The sequence below is a fragment of the Myxine glutinosa genome, chromosome 5 (genome assembly GCF_964187855.1).
Source record: "Myxine glutinosa chromosome 5, kmMyxGlut1.1, whole genome shotgun sequence".
NCBI lineage: Eukaryota > Metazoa > Chordata > Myxini > Myxiniformes > Myxinidae > Myxine > Myxine glutinosa.
The window spans coordinates 49,676,393-49,692,406 of record NC_136265.1 but is presented as its reverse complement, the minus strand read 5'-3'; positions in this window follow the sequence as shown (position 1 = coordinate 49,692,406).

Here is a 16,014-nt window from a genome sequence, read left to right as displayed (position 1 = left end):
GGTGCCAACGGCCTGGGATCCATTTCTTGCAAATTTGTTGAAATTTTTGACCCAGTGGGATGAAGAAAACAAAATGTATGCCCAGGGGCTCATATCCAACAGGGAAATTAACAACATGGGTGTTCAAATGACTAAGGAACTAAAAGAAAGAACTGAAGAAACAACGAATGGAATGAGGGCCGATAGAGAGGCAAGGGAGCAGAGGGACAGAGACCGCAAGTTGGGCGAAAGGGTCCCAGGGGTGCACAAGGAAGTAACGCGGGTCGAGAAGCGCCGGTTGAGCGAAGCGGAGGAAAGCACGGGTACAATGACGGGGGTAGAAATCGCGACACGGGGTTTGGAAAAGCCGGCGACCGCTGAGGTAGAGGAGGGTGTTTTATTAAAGCCAGCGGTTGCCGAGGTTAATAATGAAAAAGCAGTGCTGGGAATTAAAATTGAAGAGATGACAGAGGTAGCCCGGGAATTGCAGGGAGAAATGGATTATGTACAAAGTCCCTGCTCACATCACGATGCTGTGCTTAACCCGAATGGAAGTTTGCAGGTTCGCGTGGAGAAAAGGATCCCCCAGGTGAGTCGTGCTGTTGTGTATTGTGCGGGGAGATTTTGTAAGAGGATGTTTGGCGACAAAAGAATTTTCGCGCGCTTGGGATCGAGGAGGCATCCGGGCGTTGGTGAAGGGTCCCGTGTGAGTGGAAATGGCACGCGTGTGAGGAAAAAGTGTGCGTCGGCGAGTGGGTGTGTTATAAAGTGCGAGTGTGAAACCGAGTGCGAGCGAGAATGCACGTCGGGGTATACGGAGTGTGACACGAATAGTGAGTTGGTGATGGCGCAGGTGCGAGAGGGCACATCGGAGCGCGAGTGTGAAACCGAGTGCGAGCGAGAATGCACGTCGGGGTATACGGAGTGTGACACGAATAGTGAGTTGGTGATGGCGCAGGTGCGAGAGGGCACATCGGAGCGCGAGTGTGAAACCGAGTGCGAGCGAGAATGCACGTCGGGGTGTACGGAGTGTGACACGAATAGTAAGTTGGTGATGGCGCAGGTGCGAGAGGGCACATCGGAGCGCGAGTGTGAAACCGAGTGCGAGCGAGAATGCACGTCGGGGTGTACGGAGTGTGACACGGAGAGTAAGGTGGTGGTGGAACGTGTGCGAGGAAGCACACCTGAGTTGGTCATGGCGCGAGTGTGGGAGAGCCCATCCGAGCGCGTTAGTGGGTGGATGCGAGAGTGCACGCCCATGGTGAGTGTTACGGAGGACGTAACGGAGGAGAGGTGTGCGCAAGAGTGTGCGCGAGAGGTGTGGTGTGTAACAGGGAGAGCGTTGGTGGAATGTACGGATGGCATTGGAACGCCGGGTTTTGTGAGGGTGAAAGGGGTAGCATATGCTTGTGAGCATGCGGTGAAGCATCGACGGTAACCGGGTTAGCGGTTAGGGCGACGGATAGCCGATGCGAGCACTCGGTGCGAAGGGTGCTTTGTTGGGTGCGAGGCCCGGCGCGGGTCGATGCTGCGTCGCTTCTCTTCGAAGCGTCGTTGCCGATTCGGGCTTGGCCCCGCCCCGCACGGTCGAGTCCGGGCTTTGTCGGGCGAGGCGACCGGTCCGGTTCAAGGGCGAGTGGGAGGAAGCGGAACGGTGCCCCCTCGCGGGGACGGGGTTCCGACCGAGGGAGATTGAGCCATCGGCCCGGGACCGCAAGGTGCCGCGCCGAGATGGTGCGTGGAGCCTCGGTCCAACCAAACCACCTCCCTTGAACCGAAAGCCGGACGGATTCAACCTGCAGGCGACCAAACCACCCGAATTCATTGCTCGGCTTTACGAACCGAGTTTAATGATGTCATGACGCACCGAGGCTAGGATATAGCGGACTGTGATGATGATGGTAGTGATTTGATACGAAATTTATAATAGTGGGTAGAATTGGCAGTAAATGGAAAATTTTTGATTTGTGGAATTTGGATGTGCAAAATTGATAGTGGGACCTCCCCGATGTGGAGGGATGGCAAATCCACCATCCCTCACAGACAGAGTGGGGGCAAATGCGCAATAGTTTATGGGGTGGCTATGACAACCGAGCCAGGGAGGGCTTGGTTATATTGTTAGGGATCTAGCGAAGATGACATTAGGTAACGTTAAAGTTTAGTTAGTGACGGATACCTGTAGTGGGGACGCAGGTAGTTTAGTGTGGATGATAATGACGTGGGAGCGCAATAGTTTAAAGGGACGACTGGGAAGCGCAAGTTTCAGAGGGGAGTAGTTAGCTGAGATGATGCCGTGTGTTTGAAGATTGAACAGGTGTGATTGAACAGGTGTGATTGCACAGGTGTGCAACTGAACAGGTGTGTGGAGCAGTGTATGAGGGAGTAGTGGTGATTGCGTGTTGTGTTGACCAAATGGTCCAGGAAGAAAGGAGGGTGCAGGTGGCACCAGGTGTGAGGGCACAGGTGTGCAACAACAGGTGTATGTGGCTGTGTGGAATAAATGGTAGTGTGGAATATCTGGAGTATTGGAATGGATGGTCGTGGAGTGAGTATGGTGGAAATTGTGGAGTGGAGTGGATGGTGCGAAGGTGTGAATGGGGGAAGAGTGGACCCCCATCACGGATACCCGGGGCGGGTAGTGTAAGTGTTAGGTAGAGGGTACAGGTAAATTGTGGTTGGATATTGGCATCTGTGGTGCGGGTGAAAGAATGGTCTTTGGATGGGTGCATTAGTGTTGTGGAAATGGCTGGGCGTGTAGCCTGTTAGTGTGTGTAGTTGGTTGGGCGCTCCACCACTGTGAGGATGTCGGCCAGGTGAGGCCGCAGGTGGGCTCTGGGAGCCGGTAGTAGTTGTTGTGGATGGGGCCCGAGGATCCGGAGGACGGACCCGGGTAGCCCAGTGCCAGAGGGCACCAGTGGGGTGACAGAGCCAGGAGAGGGCCTTCCCCAGTTAGTTAGGTTAGGGTGAGGAGCTAGGTAAGCTCGGGTGGCAACTGCAGTGGTGGAGGTGTGCAGGTGGGTAGACCTGCTGGGAGAGCTACACGTCGCAGCCCAGAAATTGTGCGAAGGCACCGGGAGATGAATCGGGGGAGTGAGACCCCAAATTGAGAAGCACCACAGTTTGGGCAATGGGAATTGGTTTTTAGAACCAATAGTGTAAGTGGCCAATGGATTGGCAGGGAAAGACCCCGGGTAGTGTAAAGTGTGTTAAAATCATTTAGAGGATAGTTAGGATGAAGGATCTCCTCGCACCATCTGCATCCACTCACCTGAGGTGACAGGTACTCCACACCATGCCATGTTTTGATTATTTTTTATGATGCAAATGTTTGGATTGTGAGACGCATCATGACGTGGGTGTGACATTGTACGTAATTCCATCTCTCCCTCCTTATGAGGATTGATGACGAATTGGGTGATGGCAAATTTTGGTTAGAGGGATTGTGGTGACGAATTTGGTATGGGGGAAATATGGGGAAGACGTGACAGTAGTGACGAATTTGTAAATGGGTAGATTTTGTAAATATGGGGTAAGGGCAAGGGTAGTGTAGGTGACAGGGGGGTGACGTACGGTAGGGACGAGCTTTCTCACTTCGCCCTCCGTACGCATTTCGCCTTGCATTGCCTTATTGACATGTACCCTTGTGACCTTACCCCTCGCTCAATTGTCTTTCTTTTGTCTCCCACATGACCTGTGCGCCATTGGGTGCCGAGGGGAGCATGCGTGAGGTGGCCATTGTGCGCCCGAGATTCCCAGAACCAGCATGCATTGCGTTGATGTACCACTTTATGGACCGCTGTTCTGCGGCCAAGTACCACTTGATGGACCCCAGGTTCTGGGGCAGGGCACCTCTGTTGGAGACCGGCCATAGTGGCCAGGGAATCTTGCTTGCGGACCTCGGTAAGGTGGCACCTATGCCAAACAGGTGGACCACCCTTAGTTGGCCCCTGAGGCCCTAAATAAAAACGAACACAAGTTGTGCTTTTTATTATGTCCAAATAGGCCGCATGAAGCCAGAAGACGTCGGGAAGAACATCGGCCCAGCAGAGAAAGTGAAGACCACCACCAGTTGTTTTGTTGTGTTTATTAAGAACCATGGTGACTGCGCACCGAGTGGTGCTTTTGGTGCTTTGTGGTGCTTGTGGTGCTTTTGGTGCTTTTGGGTGCTTTGGTGGTATTGGTACTGGTGCATCGATGCAATGCGTGCTGTCTCCTCCCTCCCAACAGGAATTTCTTTTTCTTGTTCCCTAAGAAAGAAACAAAAAAAACACAGGTCCTGGGTTGCGTTGTAAATAAGAAATCACGTCATTGTAAATAATGCTCCCCACCGTAAATGTATAGTTTGAGAATAATTCCGTAATTCGGTTAACTGTGGGCTTGAGTCTGTTAGACAGGGTGCAATGCAATAGGGGGACATACTTATTTGTGTTTTAAGATTGTCACACTCAGGGTCAGGTTAATTGTAGAGGGAATTACACCTACGTGTCACACTAAGTTAAAGTTTAGTAGGCCCGAGTACGGCCCTGAAGAAAGGAGGGTGCAGTGTAACGGTTTTGAGAAGTGGGTAACGAATTTGAGAAGTGTAACGGTTTTTAAGAAGTGTAACAATTTTGGAGGAAGTGTAACGAATGTAAAAAAGTATGGTTTTGTTATGTGTAAACACCCTCGTAATGTAAATAATGGTCGCAGCCATCCTCCTAGTTAATTCCATGAAACTTACACGCAGGCAACGATATATCTTTTTAAATAGTGTATTTCCTTATTCTATGTAGGCTAAATATGTGTTTCCCACTAGATTGACTTTGCATTGTATCAAACAAAATAAGCGTAGGCCCTTGCAATTTCCCCAAACATCTCCGCTCTCCAAAGTTCCTTTCAAAAGGGTGCGAGTTGTGTTCAATCCCGCAAGCCGCCATTGCCCATGTGCTAATCTCGGAGAAGAAAGGCGTGTCTCCACCTCGTCATAGAGGGGAGGAGTGAGCCAGAGGGTCGCATGGCCAATCAGCACCGCGGTGAGCGACCCGGTAGGCGTGCCCTCGCAGCCGGCGGCTTGATTCCGCCCCGAGTTATAAAAGGGACTGTAAGGGACTGCTTCACCAGATGACCTGGGAGAGGAGCGAAGAGGCGGCACCAAGAGGAGCGGTGAGATGCGAAACGCTCCAAGCCAAAGAGGAGAGGTACTCGGAAAGGAAACCAGCTTTGGAGAGACGCGCTGAAAGGAGGGAGACGGCTCCACCAGAAGGAGAGGAGCAGGTGTGCCCGAGCCAGCGCGTGACGTCTAAAGCATCGGCAGCGGATACGCGACGAAGGGTTTTCCCGCCAAAAACCGTGAGGAATTGAGAGCTGCTGCCTCCGACCCTCCTCCCTCTCCAGCAATCCACCTCAAGCCCTACCTGCCTGCAATATCCCCCGAGTAAGTGTGAACGTCGTCTGTCCTACTCGTTGTCTTGGGGTTAAGTAAAATGAATAGTGTAAGTTAACGATTCGCTGTGTGACTGCTTCTTCCATCCATTGCTTGTGTGTGTATAATAAATCTGTTCTTCCTCCGTACTCTGTCTTCTTCTCTTTTCCTTCTCTTTCGGTCGCTTTAGAGGTTTCCCGATTGAATATCTGCGGTGCGATCTGGTCAACGTCGGGTGGAATCGGGTTCTAATCGGGAAGTAACTGTTCGGACGCGGTAATACCAACCGCTCGGTAAAATAACATCTTTAACCGCGTCTGTAACAATATATATATATATATATATATATATATATATATATATATATATATATATATATATATATATATATATATATATATATATATATATATAAATATATATATATATATAGCAGGCACGTGGGTCTGCCTAGTAGGCGCGTAAGACATCGGCCATTATAAAGCTCGCTGTGTTAAGTGTGGAAAAGTTCTGAGGAGATTGCTGCTGGCTCAACAGCGCAGTGGGCTGTTGGCGCGACATCAACGGAGGTCCGTGGTTCGAGCCTCGCATTGAGGCAGAATTTTTTCACACTTAGCCCCTTGCAGGAATTTGATTCCTGTTTATAAAAATTGAATTAATCTTCAATGAACTTCTGCATATACACACATACATACGCATATATATACTTACGCTAACATTCGGGGTCTGCCTAGCAGACACGTAAGACATCGGCCATTATAAAGCTCGCCATGTTAAGTGTGGAAAAGTTCTGAGGAGATTGCGGCTGGCTCAACAGCGCAGTGGGCTGTTGGCGCGACATCAACGGAGGTCCGTGGTTCGAGCCTCGCATTGAGGCAGAATTTTTTTACACATAGCCCCTCACAGGAATTTGATTCCTGTTTATAAAAAAAAAAAAATATATATATATATATATATATATATAAATATATATATACACACACACACATACACTACATGCCCAAAAGTATGCGGACACCCCTTCCAATTATTGGATTCGGCTTTAATCAGCCACACTAATTGCTGACAGATGTATTTAATCAAGCACACAGCCATGCAATCTCCATAGACAAACAATCGCAGTAGAACGGGCAGTACTGAAGAGCTCAGTGACTTTCAACGTGGCACCGTCATAGGATGCCACCTTTCCAGCAAGTCAGTTCATCAAATTTCTGCCCTGTTAGAGCTGCCCCGGTCAACTCTAAGTGCTGTTATTGTGAAGTGGAAACGTCTAGGAGCAACAACAGCTCAGCCGCGAAGTGGTAGGCCACACAAGCTCAGAAAACGGGACCGATGAGTGCTGAAGCGCGTAGCGCGTAAAAATCCTCAGTGGCAACACTCACTGCCAAGTTCCAAACTGCTTCTGGAAGCAGCATCAGCACAATTGGGATCTTCATGAAATGGGTTTCCATGGCCGAGCAGCCGCACACACGCCTAAGATCACCATGTGCAATGCCAAGCATCAGCTGGAGTGGTGTAAAGCTCGCCGCCATTGGACTCTGGAGCAGTGGAAACATGTTATCTGGAGTGATGAATCACGCTTCACCATCTGGCAGTCCGACAGACTAATCTGGGTTTGGTGGATGCCAGGAGAACGCTACCTGCCGAATGCATAGTGCCAACTGTAAAGTTTGGTGGAGGGAGGAAGAAGTTTGGATGGCCTGGGGTTGTTTTTCATGGTTCAGGCTAGGCCCCTTAGTTCCAGTGAAGGGAAATCTTAACGCTACACCATACAACAACATTCTGGACGATTGTGTGCTTCCAACTTTGTGGCAACAGTTTTGGGAAGGCCCTTTCCTGTTTCAGCATGACAGTGCCCCCATGCACAAAGCGAAGTCCATAGAGAAATGGTTTGTCGAGATCGGTGTGGAAGAACTTGAATGGCCTGCACAGAGCCTTGACCTCAACCCCATCAAACACCTTTGGGATGAATTGGAATGCTGACTGTGAGCCAGGCCTAATCACCCAACATCAGTGCCCGACCTCACCAATGTTCTTGTGGCTGAATGAAAGCAAATACCCACAGCAATGTTTCAACATCTAGTGGAAAGCCTTCCCAGAAGAGTGGAGGCTGTTATAGTGTTATAGCAGCAAATGGGGGGGACCAACTCCATACTGATGCCCATGATTTTGGAAAGAGATGTTCGATGTTTGGGTGTCCACATACAATTGGTCATGTAGTGTATATCTGCAGAGAATGGGTGATCTATAGAATTATTCAGATGTTCACTCTATATAACCTGTCTATATCAGATTTCTATATCACTTTAGGACCAAATTCTATGGAACTGTTCTGGTTTAATCACAGTTTTTACAAACCCCCATAGCACTACTTTACACCTCAAACGCTGCCTCTCTCCGAGTACCTCTCACACCAACCAAACCATCACTTCACTTCTGTTCCCGATGACGTCACAGCCATTTTCCAAACACATTAAATTCTAAACATATAAACACAACACTAGTGAGCCAGGTATTTGGACTTGCAATATGTGGGGTGGGAGCCAGCCTGCTCAAGGTGGGAGCGAGCGAGGTCAGACCGCTGTTGTGCAGGTCCGAGCCCATGCTGCTAAGTGAGGCTATGTCCGTCGCGGTGTGTGAGCTTGTGTCGGCGGTAGTCATGCCACTTCTCAGAATGTTTGGGACAGACCCTGTCGAGGTTGACTCGGCGCCCGGGGTCGTTGACACTCAGCGCACAGGGTGTGTTTTAGCAGCGGGTAAGAAGCAAGAGTGCAGCGGTAAGGAACTTAGAAAGAGACAGGCCATTGTGGGCCGGTATCAGTTGGAGCCCCCATTTGGAATTGGTTGTTAAACACACTTGTTCATGTGAAATAGGAGCTGTGAGTCATGAGCATCTGGCAGCTCATGACAACGGGGAGAATTTGGAAGAGCGGGGAGGTTCAAGGCCAGCAGCGGCTGCAGGAAGAGGCAGAAAGGGTAATACGCAGCCGCATTTAAAAACGCAAGGCCGGGAATTAAAATTTTTAATGGGAATTTAATCTTCTCCCTCTATTTTGTCTCTCAGCCCTGCCATTGTGTGTAAATGAAGAATAAAAAATAAAAAAATCTCGATCTGTCAGTTTAATGTAATTATCACACCAGAACGAATAAAATGTCTCACACTGCATATGCACAAAATTAAAAAGATGGCAAAAGGACAAAGTGTCGTTGCACATAGATCATAGCAAGGTAGGTAACACAGTTTGAATAATGGGCCAAATGGCTTTTTCCACGTGTAGGCCTTCTTGTATAAACAGTGTTCAATGATTGTATAATCAAACTGTAAACTATTTGCAGCGAGGTTTTGGAAAAAGAACACCTCATTGGAAACACCGTTGCAACCTGAATGAAGAATAAAATAGGTTGGCCTGTTAATTTGGTGTTCCCATCTAAGCATGCAGCCTCTGATGCTGAAATTGCAGGTCATAATGCCATATAATATAACAAAACAAACGTTGTAGTTGGGACTACCATCTTCAAAATTGGTAGTCCCAACTGGACTACCAATTTTGGTAGTCTACCATCATTCTACCATCATTCCATCATTCTTCCATCATTCTACCATCCACTGGACTACCATCATTCAAATCCAATCTCACCCCTCCCCTCCAAATCCTCCCCATCACCCATCCCTTTCAAATCTCCCCCCTTGCCCCTTCCCTCCCCTCCCTCCTAAACTCCCCACACACCCCTCCCCTCCGAGACTCTCCCTCGCTCCTCCCCTCCTAGATTCCCCTCTCACCCCTCCTCCTCAAAGCATCCTCCCTGCTTCTTCCCCCTTCCAACTTTCACCTTCATCTCCCCCAACCTTCTGCCTCGCTCTTCCCCCTCCTCAAATAACACCTCACTGTGCCTCACCCAATCTCCATCAAACCTTTTGTCCGCCCCATTCTTCCCTTTCTCCAAGCTATTCTGAAATCTCTGAAATCTCTGACACACCTTCAACAGCTCTCCCTACCTCTTCCTCCTTTTCCACATCTTACCCTACCCCCCCCCCCCCCTGTTCTGTACCCGATGCTCCCCCTTCCTCTTCATTAACGGTATGGACCTCAAACATCCGGGGCCTTCGCTCAAACTTGACTGATCTCTCCATACAGGTTGCTTCTGACAAACCAGATGTGATCTGCTTAACAGAAACTTTCCTCCTTCATGATGTCTCTGATTCCTTAGTATCTCTCCCGGGTTACTCCCTCCTCCGGTATGATAGACCTGAGCCTCGTCCTGGAGGTGGGGTTGCTATCTTTATCAAAAACTCTCTTCCTCACTCGCCCTGCACTGCACTCTCTCCACCTCACCCCCAGGAATACCTCTGGCTACGGCTTCCCCTTCGCTCCCACCTCTTGTTCATATGTGTGTTGTACCGTCCACCAAACAGTGATGACTCCATCTACATCTCGGTCTGATAATATGGACCAACTTCTATCTACTCATCCCAACTCTCTCTTCCTCATATGTGGTGATTTCAATTGTCACCATGCCAGTTGGCTGGGTGTGGGTACCTCTCTCGCCAGCCTTGGCTCCTCAGCAAAGGACTTCTGCGACTCACTGGGACTGACACAATCTGTCAATTTCCCGACCCGGATCTCAGTCAACGGAGCACCTTCTCTTCTGGACTTGGTTATGACTAACTTCCCTGAAAATGTCTGCTGCTCTTCTTCTGCTCCAATCGGCTCATCTGATCATGTGATTGTCAAAGTGGACATCTCTCTGACCATTCTCAGAGAGCCTCCTCAGCGTCGACGAGTCTGGCATTTCACTCAGGCCAACTGGCACGGTCTTCAAGCAGCCATCAATCATCTGGACTGGTCACCCATCTCTACCGCCTCTGACATCAACTCATCCTGGGAATTCTTTCAAAGTAAATTGCTCTCTCTCATACACAGATTTATCCCATCTCGTCTTCAGTTGTCATACCCTTCCTCGCGTCCATGGTACACAGAATCTTGTGGTGAGGCTGTTGCCCTGAAACAACTTGCTTTCGTCTCCTGGAAAGCAAATCCAATGGAAGGAAATCTCATTTCCTTTCACAAAGCCCGAAACAAGTGTGTGTCCACCCTCAGGAGAGCCAAGAAACAATATCTCACCGTTCTCAAGACCGAACTCTCTTATCTGTCTCCCTCTTCCAAATCCTGGTGGCGTCTGGTCAAATCTGTTTCTGGTGTTTGTTCTCGCTCCATCCCCTCCCTCACCTCAAACGGCTTAACGGCTGACTCCGCACGTGAAAAAGCTGAATGCCTCAACTCTGTGTTTGCCTCTAAATCTTGTGTCCCAAACCCATCCCTCTCTGTACCCACCGTACCCAGTCGTACCCGGTTGCTCCTGGACTCTGTGTCCTTTCCCCCTGACAAGGTGGAAAAGTTTCTGTCAACCCTCGACTCTGATTCTGCAACTGGTCCTGAAATCAGCCCACGGGTCCTAAAATCATGTTCTTCCGCTCTTTCACTCCCTCTTTCTGTTCTCTTCACCCTCTCTTTTGCTCAAGGTCATCTGCGATCTGCTAGGAAATCAGCCAACATCACCGCTTTGCACAAAAAAGGTGCAAAAACAGATCCTAGCAACTACAGACCAATCAGCCTTCTCCCAATTATCAGCAAAGTCATGGAATCCATCATTGCTTCAGATATGAAATCTTTCCTCTTCTCCAATGGCTTGATCTCTGATCATCAATTTGGTTTCAGACCTGGTCACTCTACTCTGGACATGCTGCTTCTGCTTTCTCAACAATGGATGGAGGTCCTCAACACCAAACAGGAAATTAGAGCTGTCTCCCTTGACATTTCACGTGCCTTCGATACGGTCTGGCACCCTGCTCTGCTCACCAAACTCTCCTCCTTTGGTATCCATGGAAAGCTCCACGCATGGCTGGCAGACTTCCTCTCTGGTCATAGTCAACGTGTGGCCCCGAATGTGTTTCTCTCATCTCCTCTTCCTGTTCAGGCTGGAGTTGCCCAAGGTAGTGTTCTGGGCCCTGTGCTTTTTCTGGTCGTCATCAATGATCTCTCTGACTCTCTTGAAAATCCTCTCTATCTCTTTGCTGACGACTCTACTCTCTGTCGCTCCATTCCTCATCCCTCAGATCGGCAGTCTGCAGCCTCCTCACTCTCTGCAGACGTGGACAAAATCACAGACTGGGCAAACAAATGGAACATGTCTTTCAATCCTGATAAATCTCACACTCTTACGATGTCTCTCCGAAAAGACCGACTGGACAACCCTCCCATCCACATTCTGAATAATCCTCTCCAAGAAGTTCTGTCACTCAAGCTTTTGGGTCTCACTATTTGCCATGATCTTTCCTGGGAAAACCACATTTCAAATCTGGCCTCCAAAGCCAGTCGCTGACTGGGCATCCTCCGTCATGCGAAGTCCTTCCTTGGCACACCTGAGCTCCTCACCACATACAAGGCTTTCATCCGCAGCTCTATGGAATACTGCTCTCCCCTCTGGTCTGGTGCTCCTGCCTCACACCTAGCTCGTCTTCACGCTGTTGAAACCAAAGCGTTCAGAATCATTGGAATCTCCCGCGATGAAGCTAACTCCAAGGGCCTTTCACTCACTCACCGCAGGCAGGTTGGTGGTCTTTCCGTCTTCTACCGACTCCTCTCTGGCCTTTCCCCCCCAGCTCTCTCTGGGCTCTGTCCCCCAAATATTCCTACAGGTCACACAAGATCTGCCTGCAACCCTCTTATGGTTAAACTGCCAAAATCAAGACTTTCTGCTCACCTTCACTCCTTCATTCCTCTTTTCTCCCGCCTCTGGAACAAACTCCCTCACTCTCTTCAATCCCACTCCACCCTCCAGGTCTTTAAAACAGCTGTTCACCACCATCTCTTATCCTCCCCAATCCAAAACCTTGATCTTTTCTACCCCCACTAATTTCGGTCCCCTTGTGTTTTATACCTCTCCCCCCCCCCCCTCCCCCTTCCCACGCCTCCTCCCCCCAAGCCCTCTCCCTCCCACACTTCTCCCTGCTCTCAAATGTTGTGGTTGTGTGCTTCCCCTTCTCTCCCCATCTTGTCTTCCGCTCACTCTTTTTGTATATCTTGTTTGTCTGGTTGATTTGTTTGTGAAATAAATGTTAGCTCTTCCACGAGCCTCGATTCAGTATACAAAAAAAAAAAAAAAAAAATTTTTTTTTTAACGTCACCACCAACTATAGTATAGGTACCAAGTAGGTCTTGCCTGAGCCTTGGCTACTAGGTGGCCCAATTGTGCCTTAATAATGTGATGCTTCGTCCATTGTCTACCAATGTCCTAGTAATTAATCTAAAAATACATTCATATCTTCCAATGTCTTTGCCTTTTGTCTTTGTCTACGCACAAGCTCTGCACATGCATTATTTACAAAAGACACTGTGGGGAAAACAAAATTCAAGCAGGAGGGGAATTTGGTAAGGAGCAAAACGAAGAGGAAGAAAAGGAGGGTTATGAAGGAAGAGCATTTGTGGAGTGTAGAAGTAATGGCAGGTAAGAAGAGGATTTATTTTTTACATTTTCTCTTTTCAAGCCAAAGGCTCATTGACGAGTGGGATGACGGAGTGGAAAATGGCAATGAGCTGTCAAGTTAGACATGATATGCAAGGAAATTAATGAACAGGAAAGGAGGAGAGAGAGAGAAGGGGAGGAAACACAATCACCTGCAAGTACGAAAAAACTACACCTGGGGATTAAAAAAAGGATTGTGGGTAGGATCCAGGGTGGGGAGACAGGTGCTTGACAAAAAGAAGCCCTTGAGCGGAAACCGGCCAGAGCTGAACCAAGTTTTAATTTTTTTTTTTTTTTGTATACAAGATCGAGGCTCGTGTAAGAGCTAACATTAATCACAAAAAGACAAACTGACACATAAAACATATAATAAAGGGAGCGGGAGACAAGATGGGGAGAGAGGGGGAAGCACACAAGTACAACATTTGAGAGCAGGAACATCGGGAGATCTGAGGGAGGGAGGAGGCTTGGAGGGAGGAGGCGTGGGAAGGGGGGGGGGGGGTGGGAAAGGTATAAAACACATGGACACTGCTAGGACTTCCAGGAAAGAAGTTGGTATTTCAGAAAAGTGGATCTGGGTTGAATTAACGGGGGTAGAAAATATCAAGGTTTTGGATGGGGGAAGACAAGAGATTTTTTCATTTTTTTTGGTATACAGGATCGAGGCTCGTGAAAGAGCTAGGATGGTGGTGAACAGCTGTTTTAAAGACCTGGAGGGATGAGTGGGATTGAAGAGAGTGAAAGAGTTTGTTCCAGTGGCGGGAGTAAAAAGGAATGAAAGAGTGAAGGTGAGCAGAGAGTCTTGATTTTGGCAGTTTAACCATTAGAGGGTTTCTGGCAGATTTGTGTGACCTGTAGGAATATTTGGGGGCAGAGCACAGACAGAGCTGGGGGAGCAAGGCCAGAGAGGAGTTGGTAGAAGACAGAAAGACCACCATCCTGTCTGCGGTGAGTGAGTGAAAGGCCCTCGGAGTTAACTGCATTGCGGGAGATTCCAATGATTCTGAAAGCTTTGGTTTCAACAGCGTGAAGCCGAGCCAGGTGTGAGGCAGGAGCACCGGCCCAGAGGGGAGAGCAGTATTCCATTGAGCTGCGGATGAAAGCCTTGTATGTGGTGAGGAGCTCAGGTGTGCCAAGGAAGGACTTCGCACGACGGAGGATGCCCAGTCGGCGACTGGCTTTCGAGGCCAGCTTGGAAATGTGGTTTTCCCAAGAAAGATCATGGCAGATAGTGAGACCCAAAAGCTTGAGCGACAGAACTTCTTGGAGGGGATTGTTGAGAAAGTAGATGAGAGGGTTGTCCAGTCGGTCTTTTCAGAGAGACATCGTGAAAGTGTGAGATTTGTCAGGATTGAAAGACATGTTCCACTTGTTTGACCAGTCTGTGATTTTGTCCAGGTCTGCAGAGAGTGAGGAGGCTGCAGACTGCCGATCTGAGGGATGAGGTATGGAGCGGCAGAGAGTGGAGGCATCAGCAAAGAGATAGAGAGTAATTTAAGCCCCTGTGATCTTTTGTTGATTGATTTCATCAGAAGTGGATTGATTGCATCATCAGAGCTGAAGCCTTGGAGAGGATAAATGGAAGATGTTTTGGAGATAAAACGGCAAAGAAAACAGAAAAAAATCTCATGAAAAATTTGTGGCGGCCAAAATCCCATTTAAAAAAAGGAAAGCAAGACAGTTCAGGAGTGTTGGAAAGCATATGAAAACCTGTCCAACCACATTCCTATCACAAATCCATGAATGGTCTTAAAGGTCCTTCTTATGCAAAGCTTCAGGCCCAGTCACAAATTCAATATAGAAATCCGAGTTCTGCGGTGGGATTCGACTATCCGGTCAATAGGACGCGCAACGGTGAGATATCCGTAGGACATCGTGATGGTAAGCAGAAATAATCGTCAAAACTGGCATTTTCCAGCAACAAGGCCATTCATTGGGAAAGAGATTGCAATTGTGTTGTGAGGGTACTCGAGCTTCTTCATGAACTCATCGCCTTGGCTTGCAGGGCTTACATCGCCTTGGCTTACAGGGCTTACATCGCCTTGGCTTCGTTATTTACACGGACACGTAGCTACTTGATAGCAAGCTGTTGCCAAAGCCACCTTCATTCAGGGCAGGTATGGGATGCTCAGACTAAATTAGGATGGCCACACGCCTTCAGCTGCCTGGTTTTGATTTATCAACCCGACTAGAAATTGTCACCTTGCTGTTTTGCAGGCAGCGCATTAGATCAGCGAGTGCATCCTCGAAATAAATATTAAAGCTGGGTCCCTTCAACCAGCATTGATTGGTTGTTGGCAGACCTTAAATATCCCAGGGGCATCCTATAGGACGGATGTCATCCTAAGCAGACTTAATCCAGGGCCAGTCGGACAAGTTTGACACGAGCACACCAAGGCAGGAATTTAGAATGGACACGGCCAAAAAATGATTTTCTTATTTTGGGGAAAAAAACCTCAAATTCAGAAAACCTTTTTGGGGAGTTAATAAGAAAATTTTTCTTTTAGCTCTTGTACGAGCCTCGACGAAGTATCCAAAAAAAAGGAAACGAACACCCTTTTTGGAATTATTTTTTCTTCAAACAAGACAGATATTTTCTTCAGGGAAGAAATATTTTCAGTGTTGGCCAAGGCAGTTTCATTGGCTTGGGAGCACAATCCTGGAAGGGTCACCACTCCGACACAGGATGCTTGATTGCCTCACATCTCAGTAAGTTCGGACTTATTTTGCCAATCTCAGAAGGATGACAGGTCGATCCAACCTTATATTGGCACAGCAGGGCTTCAACTCCAGATCTTAAGATCGTAAGCTAACCACCCAGACCGTTAAGCCACCACCAAGTTGTGATGTGTATGTATATGTAGTCATGAAAGCAACTACGATGTATTAGGAGGACCAAGTGTGTGTAGGTGTGTGTATATATATATTGTTACGGATACCGGCCCTAATAATGGTGGTTCTTGTTACCAGGGTTGATCCTTGCTTGTTGATGATGCGGATGTTGATAATGCTTATTGTGGTTAAAAGGGTTAAAAGCGCTCCGGGTAAAAGGTGGCCGGAAATCGGATCGTGACCGGAAGAGATAAGGGGAAGAGGTGGAGCGAAGAAAA